Genomic DNA, 6,025 nt, shown 5'->3' on the forward strand with positions numbered 1-6,025 from the left:
TGTTTTGCATCTGAGTGTTTTTTCCAACCCTTTGAACCAAATGATACTCCTGGGGTCAGAGGCTGGGGGCCTGCTAGGGGCACGAGCAGGTCACCAGCTTACAGTCAGGGGTTTAAGAGAGGAGGAGGTACAAACGTGGCCTGAATGGTGGGGAAAAAAGCTGTGCCCAGCCTCGATCTCTGGAGGGCTGTGCATTTCCCCCAGGTTATGTGACATCATAGGACACTGTCCCAGATTTTAGCCTGCTTGTCTCCCACTCCCTGGGAACACAGGGAAGCTCTAAGGTCCAAAACTGATTTAAAAAGAAGATAAATATTTTACTGTTAAAACCAAATTCTGAGTGCAAGCAACCTCCAGAGAGGAGCATGGGCCCCTCTTGCCTATTGCCAGCAAGGGCAAGCACAAAAGGCAGGGCACAGGAAACCTGGGACTTTGGCACGGACAAGAACTGTCCTCATTTCCCATTCTAGCAGTACCGAAAGCTGCCACCGTGAACCAGTCCTTTAACATTCTTCATTCTGCTCTTTTCTCTCCTGGAACAGGACCACACATACACAAACAGAGCAAGTCTGACACTGAGTGGGACTTCAGTCCTTATGCGCAAAGATGCTGATGCACGAGTTGTTCTACAAGTCTGGGCAAATCTGGGCACATCTTACTCAGGCTTGGTGGAGACACTACGTGACAGCAGAGCAGCAATGAAAAAAAAAAACCCAACCCCAACACCCAAGCAAAGAAACCCCCACAACAAGAATAAAACCCACAGCAGCAGGAGAGGGAGGAAAAAAACCACCCAGGCAGCAAAGCAGGGAGCTGTTGTCATGGAACTGACTGACAGTTGCAGGCACTGGCATCTCAAATTATGTCTGGGGGTAAAAAATGGCCAGCAACAGAGACAGGTATCTGAGTTCTGTTGAGGTGAGAACAATTAGAGATAGGGCAAGAGCTGAAGGACTGCCTGGGGACTTCTCTGAGCTACCCATGCGCTGCTCCTCTGTGCACATCTTATAAAAATAACGTCATGTAGCCTGGCAATGCTGCTAGAGCTTCATTCCAGGAGATGCCGTATATCAGAAGATATCACCAAGATTTGGTAAGGCTGTGCTACCTCAAGGAATCAGGGAAAAGAGAAGGAAAACCAGCCAGTAAGGAAACAATGTCCCAGGCCATTCAAAGCAAGATCTGACCCATACATCCTTCACCAGGCACCCAATCTCTGCTGTCAGTGCTTGGTGGGAAGAGATGATGAGTAAAGCAGCCTGGTGGCACTTACTGAGTATCCAGTTGATTGAAGTCCTTTGGCTCCTCTTCTACCGGAGCTCAGACGGGCAAACTTTGCCTTATCCCGAAGCCCGAGCGGTTGATGTCTGTGGGAGAGATGCTGGCTGAATCACAAGGTCCAGCAGAGCACCAGGAGTCTGTGAAAGCACCAACTCAGGGATGCACATCATGAATGGCCTGGAGGTTGCAAGAGAAGCAGGGTGGAGAGGTAACCATTGGAGAAAAGCTTTTCCATTGTCATTTTTGGCTTGTGAAATTCTTGTGGGACAGCTGACCTACAGTTAGCCCTCAAACTGGATCCTAGCTCCTTGCTCCCCAAGTGATGCAGTTACAGAGTCGTGCTGCCTCTCAGGATACCCCAGGACCGTCTCTCCATTGTCTGCCAAAAGCCAACACACAGCAGCTGTACTGCCCACACGTGCCCGTTTGCTGCTGCAACACCCCTTTGTTGTGCAGGGGTGACCAGTAATCCCTGCTCTTGTTGCAGCCACGCTGGCTTCCAGCTCTTCACCCGCAGATGGGTTTGCTACGTACAAACTCCTGTGTCTGCTTTGGCTTCTTTTGTGTGTCTGGGCCTTAGAGCTGCCCTGGCACCAAAGGGCTGTGCATGACTAAGGCCCAAGAGAGGAGAACCCCCTGGCAGAGAAAGCGCAGACCCAGCAGGTTGCACACCAGGTGAACATAGAGACAAGCCAGAAGTTGCAAACTCTGGCATGTTTCTGTCAGGATCCCTCCAACAGATCCCCATTACTTACGTCCATGTGCCAACAGCACTCAGTCACTGGCTGCAGAAGATGGGCTGCCTTCCATAAGCAAAGAACCTCCTGGAGCAGCAAGGCTTCCCAGGGCAGGCCAGTGACTCGCATTACAGGCTGGACAAATTAATCAGGTTTGCCACTTTTTTTTTTTTTAAAAAAAACCCACACATAAAGGGAAAATAATAATATTGAGATAAAATGGAAGCAGCCACAGACAATGGACTATAAAAGAATCTGAGTGTTTCTCCTCCGTTCAAAACGCAAACAGAGGTTGGCGGAGAAATAATCCCTGGGGAGACTCCTGGCCCCCGAAGTCCTACAGCCCAGGGCACACACTGGTGAGAAAGCGTGTGGCACTCGCACCCTTGTCCTGGCACAATGGAACTTTCCTCCCAGCGTAACACGTTCAAAGGTAAATAATTTAATGGATGGCAACTGAGAATAGACAGATGACCACGTTATAAATCTGTCTCCCAGCTGCAATGCTGAAGCACAGAGAAGGCGTTTTAGCTGGCAGTGGCGAAGATGGGGAGTGATGGATTGCTTGCTAATCCATCTGCTCTTAGATTTGCTCTCCAATACAAAATACTGTTTTAATAAAGTGCTATTAGCTCATAACTCACTCAGTGTCACAGAGAGGAGATAACCTCAGCCTGGGGTTGCCATCCTATATCCCTACATGGAGCGTTAACAAATAGCCAGCTGGGTGCCACCTCCACAGGGACATCATTCATCCTGCGAGCTGACAGCATGACAGCAAACCCAACTTACTGATGAGGCTGGCAGAGGTGACAGAGGCCCTGCATTTAAATCTTTGATGAGGCAGGAGTTGAACAACAGCCTTTTTTCTCCTTTCCCGTGGCATTCCACATGAGCAACAGCAGCGACGGGCACAGCTATTCAGCAGGCAGCAGGGCATGCAATCGCCTAGCTGGTGGCTGGGAGCGACGTGCATAGCAAGAGGGACAAGGAATCTCTGTTCAGAGGCAGGATTTAGAGAGCTGGTAGCGATAATGCCTGGGACGCATCGAGAGAGCTGGCTTCATGCGTCCAACAGCCCCTGGCATGTGAGGGGAAGGAAGGAAGAGTAGTGTGCAAGTGTGAGAGAATGGATGGAGAACTTTTATTTCCTGTGGAAATAAAAAAAAAAAATTGAAGTGTGAACACTGAGAAAAACAGCACTTTCAAGCCCAACAGCTACAGATCCAGGTTGTGCTGGCCAAGTGCAGAACTGCAGGGTGCATCAGCTACCTGTGTGCCCGGTGTTCCCCATGGTACTACCCAGAACACAAAGGTGCTGAGTTCAAACAAGGGGATTATTTGGCTGGAACCCACCCCTCCAGTTCCCAAAATACTGTCAGGGAAGAACAAATGGCATCAGCTTGTACTCCACTTGTACGTCACTCTTTCAATGCAGTGGGAAGAGATGAAAACAACTGGATTGGAAGCTTGTACCCAAGCAAAACAAATCCACACCACCTCTGCCACTTCTTACCCACCTGACCTGACAGCTTTGGCACCCCAAGCCTCCTCAACCCTCTTGAATCAGGCTCACCTTGGGCTTTTCTGCTCCACCTCCTCTGTTTTTCCCAGCCTGGGTGTCACCTCCCTCTTTTCTTCACCGGTGGGAAGTCAGACATCCACCATTCAGCAAGAGCTTAAGTGATGCGTCCACACTGTTGGGCTGGGTGTAAACAGCCCTGCTGCTGCTGTTGCCAAGGGCTGAAGTGATCGTGGACTTTCAGGCATTGTATTAATAAGGGTGTCTCAGAAGGGTATAGGGGGGACCTGCCTGCTCTGCCCAGAGCCACAAGCTTCTCTGGAGAGGTGGATGAGAACTCACTGAATTTCAGACACACAGATGCTGTCACAACCGACCCGGTAAGGGCTGTGGAGGGAGATTGTGAACAGAGAGAAGAAAAGAAGTGAGCCCTGAAGCACTCCACTAGCACCAGGGTTGCACAAGAGCCTGCAACACTTGGCTAATAAAGCATGAAGAGCACAGATGTGCAAAGCTCTGACCAGCTGATTGATTGAGGACTTTTAAGGGTGAAGGGATGTTGAGACACATGTGACAAGTTCTGTATATTAAAAAGTGCTGTTTCTAGTATAGAAATGTCTCTACTAACCCCTCCCTGACCTTTTAAAGGAAAATAAAGAAAACAGACTTCATTTAGCAGAGAGCACCATCCTCCAGGCCACCCAAGAAGGGAAAAGAACTTTGCCCCTTGGGATACAAGCAACACCAACCTGTGAGTCACACGAGAGCAACATCTCAATGCACACCAGAAATGCCACAGCACCCACATGTTCTCCAACGCACCCCTGCGTCTGTCTTCAAGACAGACAGTCTGTTCCATCCATATGAAGCCCATGCAGCAAAGCTCAGGGGCATCCATCGTTAAGAGTGGTCATTAAAAGCCCTTAAAAACCTCACTGAGAAGTACTTCTGTACTCAGGCAAAGCTGAGAACCCTCAGGTCAGCCTCTGCTTCCTGCCGCCTTCCCTGCCACAGCAAGAGGTACTTCTAGCTAATTGTTCTCCCAAACTGCAATTAATCACTGTTGCACAGCACAGAGGCATGGATCATCGCTGCATTGCAAGCACTGTGCTCCCTCCATGTAGGACTTGATGCAATCTGAAGGAGGAATCGCACAAAACAGCTGAGACAGCAACTGCTGTGCCTTTCACACAGCTTTACAGCAGGAGACTCTTCCCAGCTACGGGTATCAGCAAAAGCACAGTCAGACAGCATAAGGACAAGACTGAGTACCTTCCCCCTTCCCCCAGCTCCTTCTGTGCTTCATGGAGATGGTTTTGGAAGAGAGGGGAAAAGTATCAAAGGTGTATGTCACAACTGGAGATTTTAATCACACAATATCAGACTGTTCCCTCACATAACTCATTAGCAAGGGTTTTTTAGCAGAAGTGGCTCTGCTTAGCTCCCTTCCATCTCTTGGGGCTCAACAGAAATATAATTCTAGCAAAATCTAAGTAGGAAGTGGAAAGCCTAGAATAGCTAATCCTCTAGTATATCAGTGGACTAAAGGACAAAGGAGCAGCTTCTAAAATGCATCTTCACATTCTCCCTTGGCATCTGGGGAAAACATCAGAGAACTATTTTGAGAGATGGCAGCCCGAGACAGTTTGCAGCCTCCAGAAGTGTTTCTTTCCCGGTCTCCCACAAGGCTGCCTGTTCCGAGGGCCCTGGTGCCCAGCCCTGCTCCTCTCCCTCGCTCACAAGCTCTTGTCAGGGTGCATCTTGCACAGCTCAGCAACAACTACCAGTGAAGTGGACAAAGCAGAGTGTGCTGTCAGTTCCTGTCGGAGAAGAACATCTCAGCAAGGTACTCAAGGGCACGGATTTAGGTCAGGCAAATGTGCTTGCACAGTGTGTTACAGAAGGGGACTCAGAGCACAGCGCAGAGTTCAAATCCAGTTCAAACTCAGAAACAAATCAAGAGATTTTTCTGACCTGTCTGTCTCTTGTATGCACACAGACAGAACAAATATCATCTGATTGAGACAGGCTTGCGTTCATGACTTGACAATGAAACATTTCTCAATTGTTCCAGCAATGCAGCAGAAAACCCGTGTAGCAAGAGCAGCTTGATGGCAACGGCCAGTGGCAAACAAGCCCCACTCATCTCTCTCTTCAGACCACGCTGGACACCTGTACGCCAGACAGACTTACTGAGCCTTGCCTACTCACCTCCTTAAAGAGAGATTTACTTGGAGAGGGAAAAAAAATACCTAGAGCTGCTCTCAGACTGGCTGAAGCAGCAAGTACCTGGCTGGAGAAAGCAAACAAAGCACTGTGGGCAGCATAGTCACATCAGACACGTGGCAACCTGGGAAGCAGCGTGTCCAAAAGGGCTACCCCCGCTGAGCAGTGCCCTCCAGACTCTGCTCGAGGAAGTGCCAGTTGCTCCACTGCAGTTCAAACAACCTTTTGTGATCCAGAGAGCGGGTGCAGTTATTCTACA

At 49.4% G+C, this 6,025-nt stretch overlaps 1 long non-coding RNA gene across 1 annotated transcript in view; it reads right to left on the bottom strand.

Annotated features, from left to right (window-relative positions):
* LOC141953798 (uncharacterized) overlaps positions 1 to 5,597 on the bottom strand; it is a 7,536-nt gene extending 1,939 nt beyond the window's left edge. Inside the window, exons 1-2 of the long non-coding RNA XR_012632010.1 lie at positions 2,811 to 5,597; positions 1,274 to 1,458 (exon numbers count right to left, since the gene is read on the bottom strand). This is a non-coding gene — a long non-coding RNA (uncharacterized LOC141953798). The remainder of the gene's footprint in view (positions 1 to 1,273; positions 1,459 to 2,810) is intronic.
* Positions 5,598 to 6,025: the final 428 nt, after the last annotated feature.

The sequence above is a fragment of the Strix uralensis genome, chromosome 23, assembly GCF_047716275.1.
Source record: "Strix uralensis isolate ZFMK-TIS-50842 chromosome 23, bStrUra1, whole genome shotgun sequence".
NCBI classification, from domain to species: Eukaryota; Metazoa; Chordata; class Aves; order Strigiformes; family Strigidae; genus Strix; species Strix uralensis.